The sequence below is a fragment of the Schistocerca americana genome, chromosome 2 (genome assembly GCF_021461395.2).
Source record: "Schistocerca americana isolate TAMUIC-IGC-003095 chromosome 2, iqSchAmer2.1, whole genome shotgun sequence".
NCBI lineage: Eukaryota > Metazoa > Arthropoda > Insecta > Orthoptera > Acrididae > Schistocerca > Schistocerca americana.
This window is the reverse complement of record NC_060120.1, coordinates 206,055,252-206,071,379: the sequence shown is the minus strand read 5'-3', so window position 1 is coordinate 206,071,379 and position 16,128 is coordinate 206,055,252.

Genomic DNA, 16,128 nt, shown 5'->3' with positions numbered 1-16,128 from the left:
CTAGTCTGTTGTTAACAGAGAATTAAACTATAGACATTTTATATGTAATTATCTTCCCGTAAACTATCTGTTTGAAAAAGCCTCTCAGGTGTAAATGGCACTATGAGAGTATCCTGATCTATACAGTTTTGACGATACTCCTGCCAAAGATATTCCAACTGCGCTAGTGTTCCGTTTTTAATTACCAGGATGTCAACATTACGCTCCTTTGCTCCCTTAATTCGTTGGATTCTCTCTCACTTTGACATCAGGGGCATAAATGATTCGTTTCGCACCTCTGTCGAAATTAAGAACTGCTAAAGGTTTGCTGCTTTAGTATAAACACCAACAGAAGTGTAAGCAGAAAGCTTACCAATCGAACGGAGTGAAGTAACCGAACAGAGAGACTACTAAAGGTTTGCACCTTTAGTCATTCTTCATGTCGACAAGGGTGGCGAAAGGAAATATATTGTTAAGAAGAGTTGTAATTTATACCTTCACTGGTATTCACTGAGAGATGTAGCTCAGATTATTACGAAAGGGGTTACTATTGCATAATTTATTCTCATGGCAAATTTTGTGAACCCTGCAATACCAACAATGCCACAAGCAGAAAGTTTACCCCGCAAATACTGTGAACTAATAGGGCGTGCTGAAAAGTAATGTCTCCGATTTTCTATGTGAATACTCTTACAACTTTTTAAATAATCCAACCTCATGAAGATAATGCATCTTCATTGTTCATGCCTAGGCACCCTGGCGAAGAACACATTTCTTCCAACGAGGGACATGTTTGTTAATATCGTCACTGCAGAATGTTTGACAAAGTTGACGGAGCCACGCCCTCACCTCTGGTGGCACCGCTTCAACCCTATCAAATTGAAGTCCTCAAAGCTGTTCTTTAAGGTTTTAAAACAGCTGAAAATTAGATGGAGCCAAGACGACATTGTGTCGAGGATGGTCGATGACGGTGAACCAAAGACGTCGGATTGTAGCAGATGTCGCAGCGCTCGTGTGTGGTCTGGCATTATCGTGCTGAAGGACAGGGTGTTCGATATGCGGACAAACTCTTGGAATTCGCGCTTTCAGGTTTCTGAGTATCTCGCAGTACACTGACACTGTTACGATACACATCGCCATGCTGCATACTATAGTTTGGAGCCCTCTAGCGGCAGAGGGTTGGAACTTACGTCAGCGATGCGGAAAAGTCTACCGGCTCATATCAGTGTCATGTAACAGCGGATATTGAAAAAAAAAATTAAAAAAAATTCGAAGGCATTACTTTTCAACGCGCCCTCGTAATCGGACAGTGTGGTATTTGAAGTTAAGGGCCGATCAGAAAAGCAATCTTCAGCGAAGCTCTTTGTTGACCAATATTTGATATCTATTCATATCTAAATGTTTTCAGAGTAGGCAGTAGTGGTATGAATTAATTTAGGTTTGTGAAGAAAGTGCCTCTAGAAAACTTAAAGTGTTTACATTTCTAAGCAGAATAAGCTGGAGAAGTGTCACAAAGGAAAATGATGTCAAACCTGTGCATTTCATCATCATCATCAGTTATCTGCTATATTAGCAGGTCCTTTGCCACTCCATTTTCTGCGATCCATTGTTTCCTTCTTAAGGCTGCTGTATGTTGTACCGCCCATCATGTCATCCAGTATCTGGAATCTCTTCCTTCCTCGCTTCCTTTTCCCTTCTACATAACCTTCTAAAACTGTTTTTATCAGTCCGTCATTCTTTCTTAATATATGCCCAATCCAATTTCTTTTTCTTCTCGTTATTACATCTAGTAACTGTCTTATCACTCCCACTCTTCTCAGTACCTCTTCATTTTTTACTCTGTCCATCCAACTTATTCTTTCCATCTTCCGCCATGTCCAGATCTCAAAAGCCTCCAGCCTTTCTTTGTCTCTTTTCCTCATAGTCCATGTTTCAGCGCCATATAGAAGAACACTCCATACAAGACATTTTATGAGTCTCTTTCTGAGTTCTCTGTCCAGACCGCTGCAGAAGATTCTCCTTTTCTTATTAAACGCCTCTTTTGCCATTGCTATCCTTGTTTTAATTTCTGTGGTGCAGTTCCAGTCGGTGTCCATCCTGCTTCCAAGTTACTTAAAATTTTGCACCTGTTCTAGCGTTTCTCCATTCAGCACAATTTTTATTTCCTTATTTCCTCCTATTGCCAATACCTTTGTTTTATTTGTGTTAATTTTCATTCCATATTTTTTTCCGTTAGTTACAATGGTGTCCACCAAATCCTGTAATTCTTTTTCCCCTGTGGCTAGAAGGATCATATCATCAGCAAATCTCAAGCACCCTACTCTTCTTCCTCCAATTTCTACTCCTTTGTCATCTAATGAGCATTGGTCAATCATATTTTCCAAGTACAGGTTGAAAATAGTAGGTGATAAACAGCATCCTTGTCTTCCTCCTTTCCCTGGTCTGATCCAGTTTGTACTTCCTCCTCTCACTTTAACTGAAACTTTTTGATTAAGGTATAATGAGTTTATAAGTCTTCTGGTTTTCCAGCCCACTCTGTTTTCCCTCATAATAGTCGCCAGCTTGTCCCAAACCACATTGTCAAATGCCTTTTCTAAATCGATGAAGCACATACATACATCTCTTCCTTTTTCAATAAACCTTTCTCCCAAGATTCGTAGGAGCCCTATTGCATCTCTGGTGCCCGTATTCCGTCTAAAGCCAAACTGCTCCTCGCCGAGATTCTCCTCTATTACTTTTTCAAGTCTTTTATTAATTATTCTTAACATCACTTTGGCTGCATGTGAAATGAGGCTGATTGTCCTGTGCTCGCTGCATTTCTTGGTTCCTTGTTTTTTCGGTAATGGAATCATTACTGTTGTCAAAAAGTCCTCAGACCATTCACCACTGTCATATATTTTATTACATAACCTCAATATTTCTCTTATTCCATTGTGGTTCAAGCATTTAGTATTTCTCCCGGTATTGTATCTGTACCTACTGCTTTGCCATTTTTCATTGCAGCAATGTCAGACTTTACTTCTTCCATTATGATGGTCGGTCCTTTCTCTTCATCACTTGCACTGTTGTGTGATTCAAGTTCCAGAGATTCTGGTTTGCTATTTGTGTCATATAGCTCTTTTATGTATTCTTCCCATCTCTGGAAGACATGTCACGATCTTTGTACACTACCTCCTCGTCTTTACTCAAAATTTCCATAGTAGCACTTCCTGCACTGTTTTGTTCCCATGTCATAGTCTTTACTCTGTTGTATAGTAAGTCGTATCTTCCCTTCCTGTCCAGTTCTTCAATTTCATCACATTCCTCTTTTAGCCATTTTTTCCTAGCCTGCTCTGTTTCTCTTAGCAGTTCGTTATTTAACCTTCGGTATATCTTTCTTGCATCTTCAGTGTTCTTGTTTTTCAATTTTCTTCTCTCCTCCATCTTGGAAATCATTTCTTGCGTGACCCATGGTTTTTTTGACCTTTTCCCTTTTACATATCCTATATTTTGTTGTCCTGCTTTAATGATTCCTTCTTTCAGCATATTCCAGTACTCGTTGGCAATATCAGGTGCTTCTTTGTCTCGTAATGTGTTTAGAAAGTCCCGAGACAGCATTTCTGTAATTTGTTCTTTGTTGAACCTTATCTTCTCTAGATCCCACTTCTTCACCATTGTCGCCTTTTTCAGTTTTTTCATTCTTATTTCTATTTCTGCTATAAGTAATTTGTGGTCACTATTAATATCTGCACCTGGAAATGTGTGCACCTTCTTGATTCCATTCCTGTATCTTTCTTCTACCAGTATAAAATCGATTTGGTTTCTGTATTTATCCCCTGGTGATTTCCAAGTGTAGAGCCTCCTCTTATGGTTCTTGAACCATGTGTTTGCCGCTATCAGCTGCCTTTCCCTGCAGAAGTCAATTAACCATTCACCTCTGTCATTTCTCTTTCCAAGACCATGACTGCCAACTATGTTTCCCTCTTTCCCTTCTCCCACAATGGCGTTCCAGTCTCCCATTACTATTTTGCAGCATTTTTTATTTTCGTCCATTATTCTCTCTATTACATTGTACGTTTCCTCTACAATTTGGTCATCATGTTCTGAAGTTGGCATATACACCTGGACAATCAGTAAATCTTTTTGTGCTCCTTTCAGCCTTACCCCAATAACCCGGTCATTTGCATAGCCTACATATTCCACACATTTAGTCAATTCCTTTGTCATAATCATTCCTACTCCATTAATTCCTTTTACTTCTCCTCCTCAGTAGTAGAATACATATTCATCTGACTGCAACTCTCCATGTCCATTCCATCTTACCTCAGCAACTCCTACGAGGTCCATATGATGTTTTTCCATCTCTATTTTAAGGTTTTCTAGTTTTCCTGCTGGTAGCAGAGTTCTGACATTCCAGGTACCAATTCTCGTTTTGATTTTTTGCCTCCATTCAAGTTGTCACCCCCCCCCCCCCCTGGAGATCCGAATGGGGGACTATTTTACCTCTGGACACTGATTTAACATGAGAGGAAGCCATTTTTTGTGCATAAAATGGAGACTGCATTATGCAGGGAAGAAAATCTGCAGTGGTATTACGTTGACTTTCGCAGTTCCGGAGGCCGCCCCTAACATGGGATACAGACGCCTTTTGCAGCCGCCCGCTCCGGGTCAGATGCTGCATGAGAAGTATACGTTGGAAAATGAAAGACCCCTAGCCTTCGAAACCTAATAGCGTCAGGGTCGGAAAAGAACAAGAGCTGGCCGAGGGTGGCCAGATAGGAAAGATAAAAGTGAGGAGCCTGGCGTAAGTAAGTGGAAGCAATGCCAGGACTCAGCTCGGGGTCCCGTGGTCGCCAGCCACGTATCACTAGGTGTGACTCCCTGTGCATTTACATTATCGCAAATAACGTAAGGTACGAGGGCGAAAGAAATACCTTACTGTAACTTACTGGCAGATTAAATATGTGTGCCGGACCGAGAATCGAACTTGGCGCCTTTGCCTTTCGCGGGCAAGTGCTCTACCAACTGGGCCACCCAAGCACGACTGACGACCCGTCCTCACAGCTTCAGTTCTGCCAGTACCTCGTATCTTACCTTCCAAACTTCACAGAAGCTCTTCTGTGAACCTTTCAGAACTAGCACTCCCGGTGGTGGTGGTGGTTAGTGTTTAACGTCCCGTCGACAACGAGGTCATTAGAGACGGAGTGCAAGCTCGGGTTAGGGAAGGATTGGGAAGGAAATCGGCCGTGCCCTTTCAAAGGAACCATCCTGGCATTTGTCTGAAACGATTTAGGGAAATCGCGGAAAACCTAAATCAGGATGGCCAGAGACGGGATTGAACCGTTGTCCTCCCGAATGCGAGTCCAGTGTGCTAACCACTGCGCCACCTCGCTCGTTAGCACTCCTGGAAGAAAGGATACTGCGGAGACATGTCTTAGCAACAGCCTAGGGAATGTTTCCAGAATGATATTTTCAATCTGCAGAAACAAGTTTTTATAAAATGGATTAATGTATTTAAATGACCTTTATCAAACCCCGAATGTCTTCCCGAACGTGGAGAGTCACTACATCTACATCTACATCTACATGGATACTCTGCAAATCACATTTAAGTTTCTGGCAGAGGGTTCATCGAACCACCGTCACAATTCTCTATTATTCCAACCTCGTACAACGCGTGGAAAGAACGAACTTCTATATCTTTCCATACGAGTTCTGATTTCCCTTATTTTGTCATGGTGTTCGTTTCTCCCTATCTAGGTCGGCATCAACAAAATATTTTCGCTTTCGGAAGAGAAAGTTGGTGATTGGAATTTCGTGAGAAGATAGCTACGCGACGAAGACCCCTTTGTTTTAAGGATGTCAATCCTAAATCCTGTATCATTTCAATGACGTTCTCTCCCCTATTTCGCGTTAGTACAAAAAATGCTGCTCCTCTTTGAACTTTTTTATGTACTCCGTCAGTCCTATCTGGTAAGGATCCCACACCTCACAGCAGTAGTCTAAAAGAGGATGGACAAGCGTAGTGTAGGCAGATCTGTTACATTTTCTAAGTGTCCTGCCAATAAAACGCAGTCTTTGGTTAGCCTTGCCCATAACGCTTTCTATGTGTTCTTTCCAGTTTAAGTTGTTTGTAATTGTAATTCCTAGGTACTTAGTTGAATTTAGTGCCTTTAGATTTGACTGATTTATCGTGTAACCGAAGTTTAACGAATTCCTTTTAGCACTCGTCTGCATGACCTCACACTTTTCGTTATTTAGGGTGAACTGTCAATTTATGCACCATTCAGATATCTTTTCTAAATCGTTTTGCAATTTGTTTTGACCCTCTGAGGATTTTGCTACTCGATAAACGACAGCGTCATCTGCAATGTTCATTTAAAATATCTGTCACCGATTCTGTATCGCGTAGCCGTGGTTTTTCTTCTTTGGTCGCTTTTTGGCTATTTAAGCACACCACGCTGTGGGGAGAGGTGTCATCTCCTCCAGTTGGCTGATGACACTGCCTTCCTAGCCATTTATCCTAACCTTCAACGGTCCCAACGTACCCTCCAAATTGACCAATTCACTGCTTGGTGCAACCAGTGGTTCCTCCGTATCAACCCCTCCAAGACCCAGGCAATCATCATAGGTCGAACCACCCGCCATTTCCATCTCCATGATGTCTACCTCACCATTTATGGAAATCCTATCCACCTCACTCCTACCCTCAAATACCTTGGCCACACCCTCGACCGCCACCTCACCTGGACTCCCCATCTCCTTACCATCCAACACAAAGCTCGCAACAGACTCCACCTCCTGAAACTGCTGTCCGGCTGGCCATGGGGTCGGCATCCTTTCGCCATCCTTCACACCTACAAATCCTTGATCCACCCCATCCTCTGTTACGCCAGCGTGGCTCGGATTTCCGCCCCTCCCAGGTTCTATAAATCCATCCTAATCCTCGAACACCGTGCGCTCCACCTTGCCTTCTGCATCGGCCTTCCGTCCCCCATGCACATCCTCTACGACCTCATCGCCTTCCCTCACATTCTCCTTTTCCTTGAACACATCTGCACACTATATATTGTCCACCACATTGATCCCCCTCACCCCCCCCCCCCGTGCCTCCCTTCCTCTCCAACCTCAGCCCATTGCTGAGCCTTTACCGCTGTGTCCCACCCTCTGTCCATCTCCATACCCTCTGCCTCCTTTCCCAACACAACTTCAACCATCTACCCCTCCCGGATGATGAGCTTCGCCCTGACATGTACCCTTCCTACCAACTCTAACCCCATCTTCCTTCTGCCTCCTCCTCAGGGCTCCCTCTTCTCCCCCTCCCTTCTCGTGTCTTTCCCCTCCTACTCCCCCTCCCTCTCTTGTGCTCCCCTTCAGTGTCTCTGCACTCCCTCCTGCCTTGTCTTCCCTCTTCATCTCCTGCCCCACCAGTTTCCTGCCTCTTGGTGTAGCCGCTGACACCCCTACTCTTTTCATCCCGCCGCCTCCCCTGCTGCACCTTGCTCTCTCCTCCTTTTCCATCCTCTCTGGCCTCTCCCTCGGCAGGTCCCACCTGTCAGTTTTATTCTTTATCGTATGTGCTCCAAGTGGGTTTAAAGTGTGTTGTTCTGGAGTGCTTTTAACATTGTGGCTGACATTTAATCTGTGCGTTTGCCTTCAGTGTCTTCTTAGTGTTTTGAGAATTGCCAACTGTGTTTTTTAACTTTATGTCGATTTTTTTAATTGTCTCCCCATGAACGTCTCCATGTCAGAGTATTTTTACCTCCATTATCTCCCCTTACTCTGTCTTATGTCGCCCATTTTTATCGCTATTTATGTAACATTTTATTCTCGTATTATTGTCATGTCACTCGGCTGAAAAGCGCCGGATTGTGCCGCTGACAGCCCTCCCCTGCTCATATGGCGCAGGGGAATGAAATCACAATAAAGAAAAAAAATGGGGAGAGGGCTGGTTTTGGTCTGTTGGTTGGCGCTCCGGTGTGCAGTCTGGTTGTCGACGGTCGCTCTTCGCGCATTCTCTGCCTGTTTCTGTCACGTGGACAGTGGGGTTGCGGATGGAGACTTGCGTGCGGGCGGCGTGTGTGTATTGCGTCTTGTGAGAGGGCGATGTTCTCGTCTGTGCTGCTGAACGATGTGAACATGTGAAAGTGCCTTTCATATACATCAGCCTGCAACCAGATACGCTAAAGAATTAAACAGTGGGATTTATTCAGGTTTTTAGAGTTCTGCTGTATACATGTTTATTGAGTTTCGTGCTGTTTGCAGTTAAGGGATCTTACGAGTATAGTGTTTGGACTCCCTTGTAGTCTGTTTCGTATTGACCACTGGTGCACAACGTATTGAACAGTGGTTACCTGTCTGAATGAGGTTTGCCTATTTTGGTTTTATGTTGGTGTTTCCGTGGTATAATCAGCGGTGCGCGTCGTTTGTTGTAGCTGATCGTTTAACTGGGGGACGACGCCTTGACGGCGGCCAGTTTGAATTGTAACCGATAGCGCGGTCGCCGTGTTTGCCAGTAGACACCAGTTCTTCGCTGAATCTAAGTTGAGTATTTCATTATTTGTTCCTGGTGACGCCGAGGCGTCCGTCTTTCCTTCTTCACCGTTCCTTTCAGATTTCATTCAGGCTCGATCTGAGTTGTAGTTTTCGAACCCCAGATATGGTACTACTTGTCACTGAAATTTTGTAATATCTGAAAGATGCCTTTCATTCTACTGTGTTTTTAATATCTTACTGCTGTTATATCTTAGAAAGGTGTCTTGCTTCTGTGGGAGTGTTTGTCAGTAAACCATTTATTGTTTGTATAGTTCTTAAGATTTATCTAAAGAGGGTTCTGATATTATTTGTTTGGGATGGGCTTTGACGCCCGTAGACATTTTGTCTGTTTAGTAATGTTTCAATTTCTAGGGTAATTATGTATATTATTCTGGGGTAACAGCAGTCTGCTGTTGCCATGCAATTGTTAAATAAAATATGTTGGAAATTATAAGCCAGCCTGTGTGTTTCATTGATAATTAATGCCTTGTCTTTATTGGGTTGAAGTATCCTTGAGCGTGTGTCCCACGTCACAATGACACTGATGGTAGAATCAAAACTTTAAGATGGCGTTGGTCCAAAAGTAAAAATTAGAAGATGCGAAACTAACCCAGTTGTGCTATTGGGCAATTAAAAACAATTAAGTTAGAAAAATTAAAAAATCCAAAAACGTTGGAAGTACACCAGTTTTACCTTGCAAGACTGCTGACTCTACAGTCCAGGACGGCGCTATGTTCAAAAGTATCTGAACGATTTGGATTTTGTGCCGCATTTAAAGGCACTCGGTTATACAACCCAATATAATTTTTGATTCTGTGAAATTTTCACTGTCCTTGGAGAACTTTTTCGTACTCATTTCGGATCTGTTATTAATTTTTTTGTATCGTGTACAGCTTTTTCACAAGCGAAGTAAACTCATTTTTCATTTAGATTTATGTTTGACCAGGAGAAATTTTGTTGCAAGTAAGGAAAATTGTATTTTAATAACATGGAGTAGCTGGCTACACTTGTGACAACCATCTGACTGTTAGGGGGAAGCATTAATTGATTGTGGACATGCTACAGTGTCGTGAGACTACATTTGTATTGTTAGATGCACTTTTCCAGTTTCTTAGAAATGAGTTTCAACAAGTGTTTGAATAACACAAACGTATTCTAATATGTTTGTGTTAACTATGTAATTGGTAAGAAAAGACTGGTCATTAATAGTTTTGTGAAAAATGTCTGCTAAACAAACTTTTTTCGTATAAGGCTTGGCAATCAAGACAAAAGCTGAGCACAACACAAGACACGCAGTATATATGTTGAGGGACTGAGATTGTGGAATAATGTGAAGAGGAAATCAGTGCTTTTTGCAATTCGCATAGTGTAGAGGGAGTTGCAAAAAGATATATATCGTTGTTGTTGTTGTTGTTGTTGTTGTATGGTTATTGCTGGACACAAAAAGAAAGAAGGATATAAAATATTCTAATATTTCTTCGCCCTTACGACCAGTTATGCATTGTGAATCTCTCCCTATTCCAAACCCACATACGATTCTTAAGATTTTGCGAGAGGAGAGCAGCGCCAAAAATGAATGCAATGATGGTGATGATTACAAGCTAGAAAAAGATTATGTATCGTTATTATTTAGTTAAAACGATCTAAGTGATTTAACTCGTGACTTGACTCTAACAAGAGATCCTGCCAAACTGTACGGGCTTAGACTGGAAGCCAAACACCTATTACCTGGAGACTCATTCTCTGTACGGGAACAGAGAAACAGAATAAGTAAAACTATTTATAGAAGAACATATGGCTGTTTGTTGTGACACTGAACGTTTATGATCCAAATGAGTGGAGGTTATTTATATTCCTGTCAAAACATAGCTGAAGGATGTACTTTTATGTAATGGAAATTTGTTTGGCTCAATACCAGTTGCACACTCAGTGTACCATAAGGAGATGAACTGTTCCGTATGCGGCACTATTGCCTAGGTTTGCATTAGCAGCCCAAGGCCATCGGGTACCTATACTGCCTACTGTTTTTTGCTCTTTCCTCTCTGGTGGCAGAGGTGGTTATTGGCAGCAGTCAAGACACAGACGAGATCAGTCATCTGGTCCTTGGTCGGAACCACGGCAGCTATTATAGCGCGTTTACTCAAGTTCGTAGTACGGAAGGAATCTATGTATGCTTCTGTTTGAAACAGATACTTTGTCTTGGAGTGGCCATATCGCCATTTTCTAGTTACTATTTAAACGGATTGTGCACCGATGGAGTTTGAAAGTAGGACGTTCATAGCGTCTTTTGGAGAGTTCGCTATTGATTCTGCTGCTGCGTGCATACAGCAAGATATTATTATTGCGAGTGGTAGCGAGCGAACAGTTAGTTGTTGGTAGTAGTGGGACGCAGCCTGGCGTGGGGAGAAGCTGCGCGTCAGGAGAGGTTGCAGCGCGCCCTGACCGCGATGGTGGCGCCGCAGGAGAGCTCTGTATTAGTCGAGGATTTCCGGTCATTTGCAATTTGGTGCGCCTAGTTGAGCGCTGAAGGGATTTACTCAATTTTGTGTGTGCACACATTGAAAGTAGTATTCATATCTTTGTTGTCACCAGATACGTAATTATTGATGTACGAAATTGTAGAAAAATTGATGTTGTAAGTAGGCTGTTCATGTTTTCTTATTGGCAACGTTACGTAGCGGTCTGTATAAAAATCAGTGGCTGTGCTGTGTGCAGTCTGTGGCTAGTTTGCATTGTTGTCTGCCATTGTAGTGTTGGGCAGCGGCAGCTGGATGTGAACAGCGCGTAGCGTTGCGCAGTTGGAGGTGAGCCGCCAGCAGTGGTGGATGTGGGGAGAGAGATGGCGGAGTTTTGTAATTTGTCATGAACTGCTGTATATATTATGACTATTAAGGTAAATACATTGTTTGTTCTCTATTAAAATCTTTCATTTGCTAACTATGCCTATTAGTAGTTAGTGCCTTCAGTAGTTTGAATCTTTTATTTAGCTCTCAGTAGTGGCGCTCGCTTTATTGCAGTAGCTTGAGTAGCGAAGATTTTTGTGAGGTAAGTGATTCGTGAAACGTATAGGTTAATGTTAGTCAGGGCCATTCTTTTGTAGCGATTTTTTGAAAGTCAGATTGCGTTGCTCTAAAAAATATTGTGTGTCAGGTTAAGCCCTATAGTATAATTGTTCAAAGGGGACGTTTCATAATGTTTTCAAATGTTCAAGGAAAAGAAAGGTCTGATTGAGGTTTGTCAGTGTGCGAATCGTCAGTTTTCGGAATATAGCGAATTAAAAGTTTTTATTGATTCTTTTAATTTTTTCACCGCTTAAAAGGGTTGTTGGCTAAACCACTCCTTACATTTAATTTCTATGAAAAAAGGGGAGTGGTTGCATCATTAGTTGTGAACATGCGTTGCACTCTGCATGGATCGCAGTATTTCTTTTGAATTATTTTAGCATGTTGCTGGATGCAGAATATTCAAGCAGTTGCAGCGGAAAGACGAGGTAAGTTGTCTGTTGCGTGCAGGAACATTACAATATAACTGAATATTTTAAAAATTGCGGTCACATACAAAAGACTTAATTTTTCCTGGTGTAGCGGTAGCGTCATCGGTCCCGAGTTCGAAAACTGCCACAGTTTAAATATTGATTGATAATGACCGTTGACAGCTGAAGATTTCCAGCATAGGATGTCACCCTCATTCTTCCAGCAGCCATTTCAAAGAGGACGTAGGAACAGACAGAGAATCATGGCACTCTCTTGTCCTTGGGATGGGAAACTGCACCTAAAGGTGGAAGTATCAGCAATGAACAACGGCAAGAGGATACAGAAGGCAATGGAAACCATGCATTAAAGACACATAACGTGTATCCACAGGACATCTGACCTGTAATTGAAAAGGTGTCATGATGATCTCGCTATTGGTAAAAGATTCCGGAATAGTCTCGATTCTGGAATAGTCTCGTATCTCCAGGAGCGGACTGCCAAAGAGAACGCGACAATAATAAAGAGATTGAATAACCAACGAAAGGATAACGTTCATGAGTTGGGGCGTGGAAAGTCAGAAGCTTGAACGAGGTAGGCAAGCTAGAACATCTGAAAAGGGAAATGCAAAGGTGCAATCTAGATATAGTTGGGGCCAGTGAAGAGAAGTGGAAAGAAGACAAGGATTTCTGGTCAGATGAGCATACGGTAATATAAACAGCAGCAGAAAATGGTATAACGGGAGTAGGATTCGTTATGACTGTGCAAGGTAGGGCAGAGAGTGTGTGACTGTGAACAGTTCAGTGATAAGGTTGTTCTCATCACAATCGACGGCAAACCAACACCGATAACAATAGTTCAGGTATACATGCCGAGGTCACAAACTAAACACAAAGAGACAGAGAAAGTGTGTGATGATATTGAACGGGTAATACAGTAAAGGGAGATGAAAATCTAATAGTCATGGAGGAGTGAAATGCAGCTATAGGGGAAGAAGTAGAAGAAAAGGTTACAGGAGAATGTGGGCTTGGGACAAGAAAAGAGAGAGGAGAAAGACTAATTGAGTTCTGTCATAAATTTCAGTTAGTAATAGCGAATACTCTGTTCAGGAACCACAAGAGGAGGACGTATACTTGGAAAAGGCCGGGTGATACGGGAAGATTTCAGTTTCATTACATCATGGTGAGACAGAGATTCCGAAATCAGATACTGGATTGTGAGACGTACCCAGGAGCAGATATAGACTCAGATCACAATATAGCAGTGATGGAGAGTAGGCTGAAGTTTAAGACATTAGTCAGGAAGAATCAATACGCAAGGAAGTGGGATACAGAAGTACTAAGGAATGATGTGCTACGCTTGAATTTCTCTAAGGCTATAGGTACTGCCATAAGGCATAGCTCAGTAGGCAGTACTGTTGAAGAGGAGTGGACATCTCTAAAAAGGGCAATCATAGAAGTTGGAAAGATAAACATAGGTGCAAAGAGGATATCTGCGAAAAAACCATGGGTAACAGAAGAAGTACTTCAGTTGATCGATGAAAGACGGAAGTATAAAAATGTTCAGGTACATTCAGGAATACAGAAATACAATTCGCTCTATGAATGAGATACATAGGAAGCGCAGAGGAGGTAAGACGAAATGGCTGCAGGAAAAAAGTGAAGGAATCTAAAAAGAAAATAATTGACCGAAGGACTGACTCGAAATATAGCAAAGTCAAAATAACCTTCAGTGAAATTGAAAGAGGAGTCGTAACGTTAAAAGTGAAACGGAAATTCGACTGTTAAATGCAGAGGAGAGAGCGGACAGGTGGAAAGAGTACATTGAAGCCTCTATGAGGGAGAAGATTTGTCTGATGTGATAGAAGAAGAAACGGGAGTCGATTGAGAAGAGATAGCGGATCCAGTATTAGAATCAAAATTTAAAAGAGCTTTGGGGGACTTGAAATCAAATAAGGCAGAAGGGATGGATAACATTCCATCAGAATTTCTATAATCATTATGGTAAGTGGTAACAAACCGACTATTCACGTGTAGAATGTATGAGTTTGGCGACATCAACACAATTCCGAGTACTGCAAGAGCTGACAAGTGCGAGAATTATCGCACCATCAACTAAACAGTTCATACATTCCAGTAACTGAGCAGAATAATACATATAAGAATGAAAAGGAAAGTTGAGGATGTGTTAAATGACGATCAGTTGCGGTTTATGATAGAAACAGGACTAAAGAAAAATCAAGACACGTTCTTAGGATTTGTAGACCTGAAAAAAGCGTTCGTCTATGTAAAATGGTGCAAGAAATTCGAAATTCCGAGAAAAGTAGAGGTAAGCTATAGGGAAAGACTGGTAATATAAAGTATGTACAAGAGCCAAGAGGGAATACTAACAGTGGACGACCAAGAACGAAGTGCTCGGATTAAAAAGCGTGTAAGGTAAGGATGTAGTTTTACGCCCCTTCTGTTCAATCTGAACGTCGAAGAAGCAATGATGGAAATAGAAGAAAGGTTCAGCAGTGGGATTAAAATTCAAGGTGAAAGAACATAAATGATATGATTCGCTGATCACCTTGCTATCCTGATAGAAGGTAAAGAAGAGTTACATGTTCTGCTGAATGGAATGAATCATCTAATGAGAGTTTATGGTAACGATAATAAAGTTTCGCTAGATAGCCTAGAAACTTTTGGAGAAAAAGTGTAGGTAACGATAATATGGTCAGAGAGAGCTTTACACATTTTCGTGTATGTGTTGCCATAATAATAATTTTTGATGTTGAAGCTACCACTAGCCCTACAATAGTAATAATTTTTGATAATAACTTTCAAGTTATTTAAACTGTGTTAACAGATTTGGACATAAGCTAAGATGACTTAAATATGATAGGGAATGACAAAATTTGTTTGTACTCTTGAAAGAAAAAGTGTTGCGAAAAAATTGTAAATGTTAGAGAGTTTGCTTTAAAATAAACGTATGTAATTCTTTAAAGTTACAAATGCAGACTAGCAAAACTAAAAATTGTGTATCATTTTCGTGGACTGAAATTCTTGGATATGACACGACAGGTCCAAAACATAATATACATGTGATATTGTTATGTACACTGAAGACGAAAATTGAGATCTTAAAAAAGAGGTAGAGAACCCACAAAACGATACATAAATGCAAATGGGATTTTCCCATGGGGCGTATTTCTAGGAAATTTATGTCAAGAAATATATGTCAGACTGAACTACAGAAATGTCTATTTCTTTTTATTGTTTTAATATGATTACTATAACGTCAACCAGCAATGGATAGGAACTGTTTACAATTGAACTGACTATACTAACAGTAATACAAAAAATAGGAGATCCACAAAAGAGAATCAATGTTTTATATTTTTTCATGAACATCAACAGGACCGTTAAACATGAAGCAGGTCCCTCGTGTAACATATTTATGACCCTTGTAGCAATATGAGAAACGTCAGTTTCCGTATCAAATCAGTCTTACTAATAAGAGGAATTTATTTTACTTTTTGTACGGTGCAGACATATGTAGCTGTATTAATTTCTCTTTCCTCTTCGAAATTTAGCCAAGATACAACGTCCTCCAACAATATGGTCCTGATCTATGAAATATTCACGGGTTATCAGCCGAGTGGCGTCGTCTTCTAGTCGCAACGTTTCAGTGGATTGCGTGTCCATCGTCTTCAGGCCTGAAGATACGCAATCCATTGAAACGTTGCGACTAGAAGACGACGCCACTCGGCTGATAACCCGTGAAGAATTCATAGCTGAAATAGGCCGAGGAAGCCTGCAATTGCATATGGTCTTTATCTGTCATTACAATAGGATCTACTGTGGATTCTCCAAATTGGTTGACATTATCTATGCTGTCATCACTCTTGAAAAAGATGTCAGAAGCAGAATACGTCTCCTTAGTTACTTTTCTTTTTTGTGTACTTGCCATAGCTTTGGTCCAAGCATAGATTCCTGTATCTCTTGTTTTGGGCCCGCTCATTTTTTGAAACTTCCTGAGCGGCAAGAATGAGATTTTCTCTCTGCAGCGGAGTGTGCGCTGATATGAAACTTCCTGGCAGATTACAACTGTGTGCCGGACTGAGACTCTAACTGAGGACCTTTGCCTTTCTCTGGCAAGTGCTCTACCGACTGAACTACCCAAG